The sequence below is a fragment of the Dermacentor variabilis genome, chromosome 7 (assembly GCF_050947875.1).
Source record: "Dermacentor variabilis isolate Ectoservices chromosome 7, ASM5094787v1, whole genome shotgun sequence".
Lineage (NCBI taxonomy): Eukaryota > Metazoa > Arthropoda > Arachnida > Ixodida > Ixodidae > Dermacentor > Dermacentor variabilis.
This window is the reverse complement of record NC_134574.1, coordinates 132,166,865-132,182,503: the sequence shown is the minus strand read 5'-3', so window position 1 is coordinate 132,182,503 and position 15,639 is coordinate 132,166,865.

Below are 15,639 nucleotides of genomic sequence, written 5' to 3'. Positions count from 1 at the left end.
TCTGCCGCTTATATTTCGAGCAATATTTTCTATGCTGTGCAGAAGTTTGCTAAGGCAATCGAGTAAAAAATTAGGAGGACACCTAAGCTTCGCCTTGAAGAGTGGAACTTGATGGTATTCAAAAATCACTGACTGCTTCTCACGATTACCGCCAACTGCAGCTTACGTAATCGTAATGTTTACCGGAAAACGCTGGCGGATAACGCTATGCACGAAGGTGAGTATATAGAATAGAATTTATTGACAGGAAAGACAGAGATCGACCTGAGCTAGAGCGCTATAGTCTGCTACTCTGCACTGGGGAAGAGGGAAGGGGAGTGAAAGTACTGGGATGGATGATGATGATAAGAGAAGTGGTGAGTGCTTATGTATATGAGACACTTGCCTTGCTAGAGCCGCTCGTCAAGCTTAGTGTCCTGCAGAAACTCCAACAACACTTTAGATGCAAGCGCAAAAGTTTCAGTGTCCAGCCGAGGACCGCTTCCTCTAACATTGGTTCCCTGCCAACGCTGGCTAGGAAATTTTCTACCGTCCTTCACTCCAGCATATATGCTGGGCAATCGCACAGTATGTGTTCCAGTTTTCCCAATAAGGGCTCTCCGATTGACCGATCAGGTGCGCGCAGCGACGGGTAAAAGCAACACCCAGCCAAATCCTGTGTAACAATCACGTTTTGCTTCACGTAACCTTCGGGGCAAACAGAGTTTACCGTCTGGCTCGATCATATGTAGCCGTTTGTGAATGTTGTTATATTGAGCTCTATGTGCCTTTGTAAGGTCCTGCATCAGTGCCTTGATCATGGAGTTTGTGTAAGGTCGCGAGTTCGCAATCAGTTCTTCATCAGGTGAAGAGAAGACCGATCTTGCCTCACTGTCAGCGATTTCATTACCTATCACACCACAATAACAAGGCACCCATTAAAAGGTGATCACGTGGCTACTTAACTCGGCACTGTGATAAAGTTCGGCGATTTCCAGTACGAGTACGCAATATGGTCCTTTCTTTAAAAACCATTTTAGCGTCTGTATCGTTGATATGGCATTGCAGGTGAGCTTTCTGGTGAGCCGCTATCCTGCCTAGGCGGGCGCCATCTGGAGGTGTTGCAAGGAACACCGGGCGCGCCGCTTTATGGACTTTAAGAATTGCGCGCGAAAATGTGGGAGGCCATGGCCGTTCTATGAATGATAGAAACGCTGGAAAAGGGTTATGGGGTTTTTTTTTAGTTTCGCGTAACAGAACTATGTTTTCTCGTATATTCGAAATACAGAGCGACGCTACTTTGTCTGTAGGTTGTGCGTAAGTCGTACTTCACAATTTTTCTACCTATGTTGCCTTGTGAAATTCCATTGGTTCAGTAACTATCTTGCGTACGTCGCATGGAGGGCCTGCGTGGTTGCGCATGCGTGGTACGAAATTTCTTTCGCCGAAAAGACGTGCTTCGCTGGACACCGGATGCCGGACACGGGACCCTTAACTCGGTCGCGGTAAAACAATGGCAAGGTGTGACCGTCAGGCTTACGCAAATAATTTCTCAACCATTCTAATAGCCTCTACTAGCGCTCTTCTACTGTATTGAGCGAGGTAACGCAATGTGGCACCACCTAAAGAAAGAAATTTTATATTTAGGCTAATATTTTTGTACACAACGCAGATATTTCGCCTATATTAGTACACGTACACGTGCTTGTGCCGATGTAGCAGCGGATCCTGCTTGCTTCTGGCATGAAATTACGATCATCGTTTTGGTTTTCGAGCACCGACGCAGCGCCAATTGTCGCACTCAATAGGCGGCGCACCGAAGTAAGTCAACACCGAGGCAGTGACTCTCCTTTCGTTGCAAACAAAAATCTGTACACTTCGTCTGACCATTGACATAACATTGAACTTGTCGCTTCTGTGAAAAATCGTCAGTGTCAATTGTAGCTTGAGACGCTTATACAGTCAGGACTCGCAGAAGGAAGTTCTCCTCGTGCCTGCTACCCGTTTTAGAACGTGCACTGAAAGGCGTTCTTGAAGGCAACGCATGTTCCATGCAATGAGAGCTTTCTATCCCTACATTTCCAAAGGTGGAAAGAAGGGACGAATAGTTTAGGCGTGAAAACTTCTCTCGCCTGCGCTTGTTTTTCTCGTAAAAAGCGAAGTACAGTCGTGAGCTATTGTCTGGCCGCACCAAACTGAGCGTCATAAAAGAGAAGATAAAAAATTAGACATGCGAATACTACACTTTGGTCGAACTGGTGCCGAGAACTCCAGCAGCGCTTTCGTTTTGCTTCCAGAATGTTGCTTCTCAACCACAGTCATGCATAATTCATGTGAGCTTCCTTATTTTTTTTTTTCATTTTTATCAGGACTAGGGCAGGCTGCGCCCTTTAAGGAGCCTTCACATAAGAACTGGTGTAGAAAGTGAGCACGTACAGAAACAACTAAAAGAAATACATGAGCGGCCGTTGAAGTTGCATAGACCGCAAGGTGACTGGCTTTTGCGAAGAAGCTGCTCTACACTGCTATTTTTTGTGAAGTCGTTCTTCTTGAGAGCTTCTTTACCTCACACGCTGTGCGCAACCGCCTCTTCCCCCTGTTTGCCTTTTTCAAATAGAAGGCACTCGCGTGTGTAATACTGCAACACCCGGAGGAAAGAAGCGCGTACTAGAACTTGCATTCCATGAGTGAAGCCGCGTTTGTATAGCATGCTACATTTTCAGTAATCTCAAGGAGTCGGTAGTAGTATAGAGAGCTAATAAAACTATTTTATTGCGACTTTTACTTTTAAACGGGTGTCAGCAATCTCTGCGTAGTCCTCTATGCTGAAATATTTCATGCACCTTCGCTATAATGAATACAAAGAATATCATGTCGTTAAGAATTCAGGTGCATACGAGACGTGTTATACCCTTGAGTGACTAAACACTTTAGCACTATCGGTGCTGATGTGCACGCAAGCCGAATCAATGGATAAGCTGGGCAATCAGAATAAAGTAAGAAATATATAAAAAGCAGGATGCTGCGTCATGAAGAAACGAAAGCTGGTCTTACAGTGCTCTTTGGTGCTTCGGCGTGCAATTCCTTTGCCGAAAACATGCGTACAGATTTATAAGAACGCCTATCAGCTAGTGAATTGAGTTATGATTACTTCCTTTACGCGTTGCGTGTTTAAACGAATGCCTCCTACGCGAAGATTTGGGATCAGTAAAATACAGATCCTTCCGGGTATATAGATCACCAGAACAAAGAAACCACTTTCGTATTCAACACGGAAGTCACGTAGGCATAACTGTCACGCGAGGCACCCTTAGTGTCCAACAGGAAAGCTCTTAGAGCTCGAAGGCTTATGGCTATTGAACCAGGAGGCCCTCAATACTGTGACTTGCTTACCACAGTTATCTGGTTTAATCTATTAGCCCTCTTTCTTCTTGCAGTTCTTCCCTTCTCATGACAATCCATAACTGATGCTGCAAGCTGCCCTGAAGCAAGGGTTGTGAGATAGGGTAGACATAAATAAAAGGACGACAGCAAAAAGGAACTAAAGGTCGACCCCATACATCCTGGTTGGGCTACGCCTAACTGCACAATGGCTAGCTAGTTAGACAAAACTCTGAAAAATTAAAGGTAGTGAAGGATGCGCTTATGTGTGGCCTGTTTTGTATGCTGGCGAAGTTGGAGGTTTGGAGCTCATTCGTAGATTATCAATTACTCGTGCATTGTAGTTGTTCTGACTTGATTGATGGGGAACATAAAAGAAGCCTCGGTATTATTAGTAGCATGAGGGCTGCCTGTAGATCTTTTGTAGTAGGCAGTGTCACGGTTGCGTTCATTAGGTGCGCATATCTTTGAAGCAGCTGAAAAGAAAGGAACACTCAGAAAATAAACGAGGAAGGGGAGCAGAGTGCATATTAGGCATTGTATGCGCGGAAGCAATGGAGTTTGATCAAAAAGACTGACTCTCAGGCTGAGAACCACAAAACGGCTAAAGAGAAGAATAAAGCGACGTACGTTTCTAGAAACATGAAATATTTTACGCACTTAGTACGCATATGGGGAAATGCGTAATTATTTTTTCCCTAAATACATGTTTTTGGGCATCATTTTTATTGTTGAGTAGGCCTGTCATTGCTTTTGGTTGTAACTTAGGTGGATACTACAATTATTCCGTTTTCTATTGAATATTTCAAGCGTTCTGCTCTTTTTCTCGTTTTCTTTGTTTGATTGTTTGCTGTTAAAGTTGTCAAACACCCACTCCTGCCTAAAACTTGATACTAATGGTGGAAATATCGTTACATTATAACTAAACCATTTATTAACCTTTAGTTTACGAAACAAATTTTCATTATTCATATATTAATGAAAAATATCTTTGGCAAGCAACAATGCATATTCAGACTGAATAATGGCAGCCAGAGATATCAACCAATTCGGCACAACTCCCAATTATGCGAAGAAACGGAATTTTCCAGAGTGTATTGGTCCTACGCGGACTCTATATTTTTCTCATATCCATATCTACCTTTCACGTTTCATTGCATTATTCTATTATTCAGGGCTTGTTCTTGCGTTCTTATTATTTGTGCCAATCATTTATTAACTTATTTGCCGCGTTGGCGCTTCACAGTACAGTTGAGAACGATGTCACTTCGGTTATGTTCCCGCACAACTCGCCCACGACTTTTTTGCACTCTCGTAAATTCTCTTTTGGTGCGTTGTTTTATTATCTACTTCATTACGTGGCCTTTACCGCAGGACTTCCATGGTAAACTCACCTCTTTTTTCGTTATGCGATAGGGTTAGCTTCAGTGTATTTGGCAAAATAGTGTCTATGTGGTCGTTTAGCACCGATACACGGTTCAGAGCCAGTGGCGTGGATGCTAGGTCTCGACTCGCCGAATGTATGCATCGTCTTTCTTTATTGTTCTTGTCAAAATGGGCATAATATAACTGGCAGTAAATACTCAGCTAAAAATGTTTTGCAGCCTCAGTCATACGACGTGTACACTTGTTGCATCAAGAAACACTTTTAGGTTCATGGGAAGTAAGTGTTTGCGCTTGAAGCAGTGACCTAAATAGGCTGATGCGCGCGAAACGACAACGAATTTAATTTTTTCGCCTGAAATATTTACGAGTGAGAAGTGATTCTTACGTTAACCCATTGCTGTTCGCCACATATTATTGATTGGTGTTAAATCCGTCATCCGCATTGCCCTTACAAAGACACTACACGTTTACGAAGATTCATGTGCAAGCCACAAAATGGAGCGGTTCCGCAAACGCAATGTGATAGAGACCGCAGGTACACTGGGGTTCCATCAGCGTCTCAGTGGAGTGGGCATGGGCATGCACGATCACAAGCTTCTTGAGCAAGAATACCTCGCTGTTGATTGACAGATGTCGTGGGTTTGGTTTCTTCTTTACAAGATGAAGAAAAAAAATGTTTCTCGACGGCCGTAGCGGGATGCGTTTGTGCTAGCCTAGGCGGCACTGGCCGGCAGTGAATTTGTGACTTACGCATTTTAGCCTTTCAATATCACGTACATGACGCCACAGGATCAGCCACAAAGCCTGGTGCAGATCTTCCGGTGGTCTGGCGCAGCTCATCTAGGTTTTACAACATCGAAGGTCTGGGACGTTGGAGTGCGTGGTAATGCGGGGTAAGGAGAGGGCGCGGGGACGTTCACAGTACGTGTGCACCTCGTTAGGATTCTACCCGCAGGTAAGACAGAAGGGCCTGCCTGATCTACGGCTAACGTGTTGAATGATTGCGCCATTAGAGAGGTTGAGGTTCAGAGGTTGTCGTATGGCAGATGCGCCTGCTCGTGGAAAGAGGTATGGGCGAATCGTATAATGAGCCTACTGCATTCGCGGGTTTCTTTGTGACGATCGCGGCATAGTTTGCGCTGTTCAATTCCAGAAGCTTCGGGGGAATAGACTTTCGGCCATCGGAGAAGCGTGCTCGGTATATCATCAGTATGGGGTAGAGAATGAACGTGATCATTGAATTATATCTCTTGATGACCAGGAATTCATTGGTAGAAAAACGAAGATTTCGGATGTTTACATGGGGGGAAATATGTTGAAGGTAAGTTTTATCAATACGAGAAGAAACCTTTTTTCGTCGTTCTAGAGCACCACAGCACATAAATGTATAAGATCACTGTCATATCTCCGTCGTTAATCATGCTACCGTTGCAATGTTTAGAGTGTTACGCTTAAGCCCGACTTTTGTACTTTTATATCTTGAGTATGACATTGTATGTTTCAGTGCAAAAATGTTCTTTCCTACAGGGTGTCACGACCAGCTTAACGTAACTTTATGTACCACATTACAAAACAAACAAGGGATGAATAAATACATTTCGATATAATATTTTCTCTAAAAATTCAGCTTATTTATTTTGCTTTTTATTTTTACACTCACTAAAGCGTTGCGCTGTGGACTTGTTGAACTACATCAAGAAATTCTGCGTGTACATTCTTTATGTTCAAATATTTTTTAGCACATTGGGCTGTGAGCAACAAGTATTTGTTTATTTCTGTAAGAAATTAACCATCTTTGAGATTTATCTCACGGAAATGCTCATAATGCAGTTCGCAATTTATTGATCACAAAACAGCGAGAATCTAACGTTCGTCTTTGCCTGAAGGCGACTTTGCACTTATGCTCATGTTGCGCGAACGTTGCGTAGAACACGTACGGTGCAAGATGCACAGAAAAACAAAGTGGAAATTTTGGTTTCCAACGACGCGGACGCTTTTTTGCTGCTGAATAATTTCCATTGTCTTTAAGGAGAAACTTTAGCAAAAAAGATTATTTTTCATTCCCACATATCTTACACGAACTCTCGCCACGTTAGAAATACCAGTGTCTCGGGAATATAGTAAATGTTTGCTTTTACCAGGTCGAGAAAAACGTTTTCACACGTGCCCATCTAAAAAAAAAAAAAGCTGAAGTGTGGCCATGCGGAAGCTTATATTGTCTGGTGCGATGTACACGCTGGAAAATTTCGCTCCTCAATATCACAAAAAGATATAACAAACATATTCCATTTATTTGGTAAACTTATCACCAGCGATCTCTGATCAACGGGCCCCGAGCCCTCACGTTACCTTGCGCTTAAGCGAAACCTAAATGGAAAACTCGCCAGGGAAAGAAATAAGGCGCACGTAAACATGCTGTAGTCACATCGTAAATTCCAAGGAAATTTAAAGCCAATGTGTGGTGGCCATGTTGCCGTTATTCCCGACTTTGTCGAGGACGAAGGTGTCTCCGTTTCTATGCCAGTAAATAGTACAAAATATACAGAAAAGTTTACGCAAAGCTCACAGGGAAGATACAGAAAATACAGAAAATAAAAGGAAGTTTTATGTACCGATTCATCTTATGTATAGCAGGCTTGTAGCATTGAGCTGCAAGCGAACGGATTGAGCGAACGGATTTCTTACTTACACTGCATAAAACGGTCTAGCTATTTTCCTGTCAAATATCTGGTCAACCATACCTTTCACAATTCGGCAGTGCTAAGTGACTTTTGTGAGCCAAATATACAGCCCATTTCATTTTTGTCTTTGTTTTGTGCAGCCTATTTTTCATTGGTCTGCCGCCATCATCAAGCGCCATACATCACAGTTAACTGTTTCTTGCTACAAGCAGCAGTTGCATTGAGTGCTGCCTCACGCCAACATGTCCCCGCGCAATTTTCTAGGCTGCAAAAACAACACCTTTTCCGTGCAGCTCAAGTAGATCCCTAACCCCACCCCCCTTCCACCATATCGCAACCGGGCATGGTTTGAACACCGTCCGAGGAGCCCAAGCACAAGCTAAGCACAAGTTTAAGCCGCCATCCTTCTCTTTTCATTTGTCTTGTTCGGCTGAGTTCTATAGGCACGCGTAGCGCAGCGTTTTCAAAACAACCCGTCAGTGCTCGTGCTTATGCTAAGAATTCGGTGCTCCCTTCCTCCTGCTCCCGGGGAAAACGTTATTTTTTTTTTACCAAGCCACACCTTCTCTGGCAGCTTTATTTCCAACCCTAACATTCCCGCAACCAAGTAATCAATATGCGAGTCTCGGGACGCTAGCTGTCATGGTCAGCGTACACAGTAATATAATTTTCACGCCGCTCTCGCCAATTATCTGCGACACGGCGTGCTAACGGGTCTGACGACAACGTGGTTACAGTGTTCTGCAATGCACGGGGTGAATGCCGCGAAGATCAGATGCAAATTGTGAGCACCGTGTGTTGTTCACAAGGTTACCGTGCTTTGGCTGCTTCAATGCTTGGCTTCTTGGCACACCGTTGGTGATTACCTGGTTGTCGCGAGTTCTTGTCCTTCGAAACTCGGCACAACGATCGAGACAGGGACGGGAGATGATGCTAATAAGGAGCCTCGTAGCCTGTTCACGCGATCGCCTCTAAGCAGCGTGAACGCAACGTAGGTCACGTCAAAAAATAAAATTGTACACAATACGGACGCACGCATATGATTGCTTAGAAACTAGGGCTTTTTTGCGATTCATATTTGACGTCGGTGAAGGTTTTCTGTCAGTGTCGAACAGCTCTAGTTTATAAATATTGCTTTCTGTTATTATAAAACGACAAATGTTGCGAGTGCCATCCTTGGAAAAAAATAACAAAAACAATAAGAAGCTTAGTTTTCATTATGAATTAAAGATCTCAGCGCTTGAAGAGCACATGTAATGTTGAAAAGTCCTTGTGTCATATGTCCTAATTTATTACCACTCGACTAGCGATAAAGTTTCGAATCAGGGACAAACTTGGGTAAAACTATCGAGAATATTCGTGAGGTACTGCTGAGAAAGCTCACGCAAATAAAAAGAAGAAAATGGTAGGTATGCATAAGATTTCATTTAGACACGTTCGCTACCAGGTAAAATATGCTTAATTAGATATTGCGCCCAATTAATCAGCCAAGTCATCTTTTGCATAATACGTGTCTAACGGAGTTGACACGCACCTATGTTTTTTTTAGTGCGATATTTGAATAATTTAGGAACAAGTATCAAATATTATTCAGTTTAGGACCTTCAATGAATAACAATGACAAAACAAGCTAGAAGTGAAAAAATAATAATCAGGGTATAACACGTGTTAATGAAAGCAAATTTTCAACTCGGGGAAATGTTAAGGAAGTTGAAGAGCGGGCTTCATATTTGAGTTGAATGGAGAAGTTACTTACGACAATATAGTGGTGCCTAAGTTGCCAAAACATAAAAGTTTGTGACGGCAAAAAAAAATTTTTAATAACGCTTTCGTCAGTGAACGTACGGAAGGTAAGTACATACGTTCAGTGCCATTTAAAACGACGCTTTACATATTGCTGGTCTGTAAGCGACTCAGCATAACTCCACAAGGTTGCTGGAGGCATCACTGAAGAAAGCTGTTTTCTGTTCGTGCAGTACCTCTAAATAGAAAGGTAATAAAATACGACATTCAATCAAGCCTAAAATGGATTGTTGCGTTTCAGGGATATAGTAGCCGGCGTAACCTAAAGTGACCAACATCTCTCACAATACTAATTTCTTTTAGTGGGAGCGAAAATACGGAACAACAAGGAAGACTAACACGATTTCTGCAATAAACAGCACTAACACGATTGCTGTAATAAATGGGCGCGCAAAATGCACACTAACGCGTACACCGCCGAGTTCGTGCGCTTCCTTTTGCTATGTATGGTGTTGTATTACGGGAAATACCGCTTTATTCATCGAAAGTAATTCTTCATGTCGAAACGTTGACTGTGGGCCGAGGGTTTCCTTGCTCGCAGACTATTGACCAGTGTACAATTCAGCCATACAAAAACACCCTGTAGAGTGAACTCCAAGAGGCGATGTAATGTTATTCACATGAAATAATAATGATAATATTTCTGTGGTAATGACAAACAACGTAAAGAACTATGTACACGCTAAAAAATTGCATACTTCGTGGATAATTCACTCAGATTTCGGAATAAGAAGGGCGTTGCCGCGAACTAAAACAACTAAAACACCCACATGCAAGATTATTTGTCAGGAATCACAGCCTTTTCCTATCATCTATTCAAAGCTTTTGAATTAAGTGGCATATTTACCAACGATATATTATAATAACTATTTTCAAAGAATTTGTTACTCTTCTTTTGATTTACAAAGGGACAACGCTCGCCTCTGGGACATTTGAAATTAATAAAAACTGAAATTGAAGTTTATTTGAACTTACAGGCAATGCATCACATTGTCGACTAGCGCAGACTAACCGGTGTAGGAGATTCCGGACTGGGTCTTGAACTCCCAGTGTGAAAGAGCAGCAGTGATTCTAGATGCACATAAGTAACTATCACGCATCCACATAAGTGCTACATATTAATCACACAAACACATGACAGCAAGTACCTTCATACAGTCTATTAGCAGTAGTAAGGGACGTACAATGACATGCATAACCGGCCCTATCCACACAGCTCGCGCCAATAAAAATAAAGAAACAACGACAATAGAGCAGCTGAATTAGGTAATAGGAAAAAAATGGCGGAGTTCATCTTACACACAGCTCAGAGAAAACACAGCACACCACAATTAAAGACATTCCTTACGCGGTAAGCACACCTCTTCCACTCTAAAAAGCTTTGTGTTCAGCTAGTGAAGAAAGGCCATTGTTGTTATGATTATTATTCATATTTTGTTATTTATTGATCGCATTACTGCAATATATATATATATATATATATATATATATATATATATATATATATATATATATATATATATATATATATATATATATATATATATATATATATATATATATATATATATATATATATATATATATATATATATATATATATATATATATATATATGGGGTTATCGGGACAGTTGTTTCGAAGTGATATATTTTGACTTCCGATTCACCGTTCGGAGAAGTTAGTCTGCGACCTTTCCACTACTACAAATGACCAATGTGAAGCCTACCCGGTGCTTCTACATAAATCACGATGTTATTCCTGCACGCCGAGAGCGGGAAACCTTCATGCCATCCGTCACTCTTGCATACTCGACTGCGAAACCTGTTCCTCTGCACTCGACACAAATCAAAGGAACTGCTCGCAACGAATATCGAGGGGCGCCACAAAAATGGTGGGATTCATCCTACCTCAAGTGAGGCGGGTCGAATGCTCATCAGTGTATTTTTGTGCTCTCGATGTGGTGATTGCCGTGCGCCTCGCTTCAGCTTTGCCACTCGTGTTTACCTAGCAAGGGAGCCGCAATGGAAATACGGATTTCGGCGATGAAAGGCAAGCGCAGGAAACTCGGTGGTGCGTGCTTGCGGGAACGAGAACTCTAAATTAATTTTTATTTGTTTTGGGGGGCAACCGTTAGTAGAGGCTTGGATGTCGCGTTCGTAGCTTTATTTAGGGCTGGGTCAATATAAAACCACGTCTGCTTACGCACGAGATGTGTAAGGAAATGATGGATAGCGTGCCCGATTGCCCACGTTTCGCTTTTCGCGTGACCGACGCAAACGCGTTTTCACCGTGTTGTCAGGAGGCGCGCACCATACCTGAAAGTTCGTCTCTGCGCAGTAGTAAACAACTATAGGCCCCCAAAGATGATTCAACGTCCGCTTTCTTTTCTTTTTCTTTTCGTCAACATTAGTCACGCAGTTATCGATAGCGTCAAGTTCAAATGCCATAGCTCGAACCGATATTTTGTTGGGTGAATGCGGGGCACCGTCGGGATTGCGCGACGTGCTTAGAATACTTACGCTAAGGGTGTTCTTTTCCATCAACGAGAACATCAACGAGAACGAGAACGTGCAGCATCGACGAGACGCTCGCACATATCTGTCTCTGCCCACGTTATAGTGCTCAGAGAAAAGTGATGTGCAGAGTACTGTACCAGTCGGACAATGGTCCACTATCAGAACTAAAAGCTTTAGGTCAATGCTCCGAAAGAACATCCACGTTGAAGGCCTTACTCGCGTGATTAAGGTTCCTGCGGTCTACAAGGCTTCACGGCAGACTCTAAGAATGCCGCCCCCTACCGCTATGTAGTGTACGCGCTTTGTTCGTGCTTGTCTCTCTTTCTTTCTATCTCCCCCCTGCACTCTGTTTCTCTTTTTATCCTCCTTAACCCTTCCCCCTGCGCCGGGTAGACAACCAGAACTTCCTATGGTTAACCTCCCTGCCTTTCGCTGCATTATCTTATCTCTCTCTTTGCCATGGACTATATTCATATGGAAATGGGCATGAGCAGGGCATGTAAGGAGGAGCGAAGATAACCGGTGGTCATCGAGGGTTACGGACTGGATTCCTAGAGAAGCGAAGCGTAGTAGGGGGCGGCAGAAAGTTAGGTGGGCGAATGAGATTAAGTAGTTTGCAGGGACAACATGGCCACAATTAGCACATGACCGGGGTAGTTTAAGTGTGGGAGAGGCCTTTGCCCTGCAGTGGGCGCAGCCAGGCTGCTGGTGATCGTTATGATGATGATGATGATTATGATGATGGTATAATTAAGTAGATTACGTTACTTGTAAATTTCATTGAAAAAAGTGCAAACACATAGAACGCAAAAATCCTATTGTTTAAAAGCGCTATACCAGCATGCCAGTTTTGAAAACACTCTAATTGCTACTGAAACTATGTTTAAAACTTGAAATAGTTTTCCGAGTTCGCAAGATTGGCCGCTAAAAGACTGTATAGCGATTTGTGTTCTGCATTACGATCGCCTTCAATTCCATGTAGGACGATGCCACAGCTGGATGTTGCCGCTATTTTGAGCCCACGAAATGTAATCGAGCCTTTGCCCATGTCGAGCCATGTCTAGCCTTCGCCCATGATAAAGCACAGGTCTAATATCTGTTATTGATTCGGCGTTGGTATTACAACGGACAGGGCTTAGCTTTGACGTCGGCAACGTGCGGTTCCTTGTTTTCTGGAACTACGATGACAACCTAAGAATGCGTAAGTGGACCCACGCTTTCTTACGGGAAGTGAGTTTTCATCGCTGCTTAAGCCGATTAGCCTCGCTTATGTGCGTGACGTCAAAACAGATGCAGATTTTTTTTCTCGAAGACCTGTCACGGTACTATGTCTGGGATGGGACACAGTTGTGCGGTTTTGTGGCCCTCAATCGCACTGAATTCTTACGTCGTCAGGAAATGTGGTAGCAACAATTTTTCGACCAATACTATGAGAAAGAGCACAAAAATCAAGATAAATGTACTTCGTTTAGTGTCCCTAGTAGTCACTCTCACATAGTGACAGCTAAAAGAAGAGCCGCATAGCTCCCTTGGTGAGCTACAGTGGGTGTATTGCAAACACGGAAACCCATATCCGTCGGAAAACACAATCGCTTGATTGTCCTGTTTCTTGGAATGCCATGCTCAACTAAAGGAACTGTTTCATAGAAACAAGATCACTTCTGTTCGGCCTCTAGAACGCAATGTTGTTGTGGAACATTTTCTTGCTCTTTGTAAATTTGCAAAACAACCTATAGTTTCGGAGAACTCACGACACTCCGTAAATAAAAAAGAACATTATAAAAATGAAAGAAAACACAGAATTTGTACTCCGCAATGCATTTGGGCAATCAAGTAAGCTTCGGCCCCTCCCTCCCTTTACGTCCATATCGGCGCACTCTTGAGCTTTCCGGTCAATCTGGTGGAGCGTAGCCTCTGAGTTTTCTCGAGAAAAGAAAGTTCCAGTGGTAGACTGCATCCCTGTGCAAGTTCCAATGTCTTTTTTTTTTCTAGCAGATGAGCGAATGGATTCACCAATCCCTTGGGCGACTTCGGCTGCTGCGAGACTACGTGCTGAGTGAAACGACTTGGGGAGTGTGTTTGTTACTTTTTTCTTGAGTTCAGGCTGTCTCTTGCGTATTTTCTTGTAGCGTTCGTTAAAATTAAATTATTGGGTTTTACGTTTCAAAACCACGATCTCATTGTGAGGCAAGCCGCAGTGGGGGACTCCAAAAATTTGGACCACTTGGGGTTTCCTAAGGTGCACCTAAATCTAAGTACACGGGTGTTTTTGCATTTCACCCCCATCGAAATGCGGCTGCCATGGCCGGGATTTGATCCCGTGACCTCCATGCTTAGCAGTCCAACACCATAGCCACTAAGCAACCACGGCGGGTCTAGCGTGCGTGGCATAAGTTGGGAAATTGACACCAATTGAGGCTTAAGGTACACATCCAATGGCTATGTAATATGTAGAGTCGCCCGTGAGTGTAATTACCAATGATTTCTTGGACTGCCTTTCTTCTTCTGCAATAGTCGACATTTTGATCTGTGTGTTGTGGCTGGATTTTCTCAGTAGGCGGAGCTTCCCGGATGCCATCCATAGTGTGTGCTTGCCAAGCTGTAGCATTTGAAGTCTTTTCAGACGTGTAATTTGTGCCTGAGCAACGACTAATTCATGGCAGACCTGCTACTACCCAACAATCATACGACCATAATATACGAAACAATTTTTGTGATATTTGTTACGACTGTTAATATCGCGCATAAAAGAATATCTTCTTTTGCTGCACAAGTGTATGCATGATCGACGAAATAAGACAATAATCTGATGCAGTTATAACATAAGCGTGAACCTTGTGACTATTATTGCTAGAAAGCTTTAATGAAACTTTGTCCAGAACGGAAGTCATTTGGACATCTTTGGAGAAAAGGCAGAAAACAGTTATGCTTACCGCTGTGTTTTTTAGTGAATGGCAGGACGAGTGTTCATGAGATCCTTTCAAATTTATTAGGTGCATCAGGTTCATCTTCCCAAACCACGCCCACAAACCAGAAAAAAAAAATGTAAAAATCAAAGCGTGGCGAAAATGTCGCTCAAAGCCGGCGTTCGTTTTACATAGAAAACAGGGGAGCTGCAGAGGCCTCAAACTTCGATACAAGCGTATCACCATGTGACAAGTGCAGGTACTTTCCTGCTGACATTTCAGCAACAGCTGATTGGCGTACTTTTTTGTGATTGGCGTTCTTTGGAAACTTCTCCCAGTTTGCGACAGGTAACCTCTTTCAAATTTCTAGTGAACAAAGTTGCCTAATAGCTTGGACCACAAAGCCGCCATGTTGTCGAGCGGACAGCATGGCCCGCTGGGTATGTGTCCCAATAGGCACCTCGCTCGTGGCTGCGATAAAGCCTAGCATACAGCGTGGGTCCCTGGGTATGCAGCACTGGGTATTTGCTCGAGCAGACAACTTGGACACAGCGTATGCGATATTGGTATGCACCCATTGTTGGCTGATCCCCAAGACTTAGTGTGCCAAGGTGACATTATGAGCATGCAGGCCTAATCGTGTTAGCGCGACAGAACCCGATCAGCAAAATACACCTCCGAGTCGAGCGCGGCAGCTTGGTGAGCGCCAAACGCAAGAAAACTGCAGTTTGGATACTAGGTATTCTGAAGCTTGCTACACAGTTTCAACCGGGGTGCATAGGTTACAACCGCACGTACTGCTGTGGTGTCATTCGGCATTTTCGTTTCCCACGAGATTGCCGCTGCTGGTTCATGTGCTCATAAGCTTGCGTGAATCGGCGATGGCATGGGGATGCGGTGCGAGGATGCAATACTTATCATAATATTCACCATACCGCATATAGCATATGCATTACCAGTAATTGACACACCAATCTTACGACA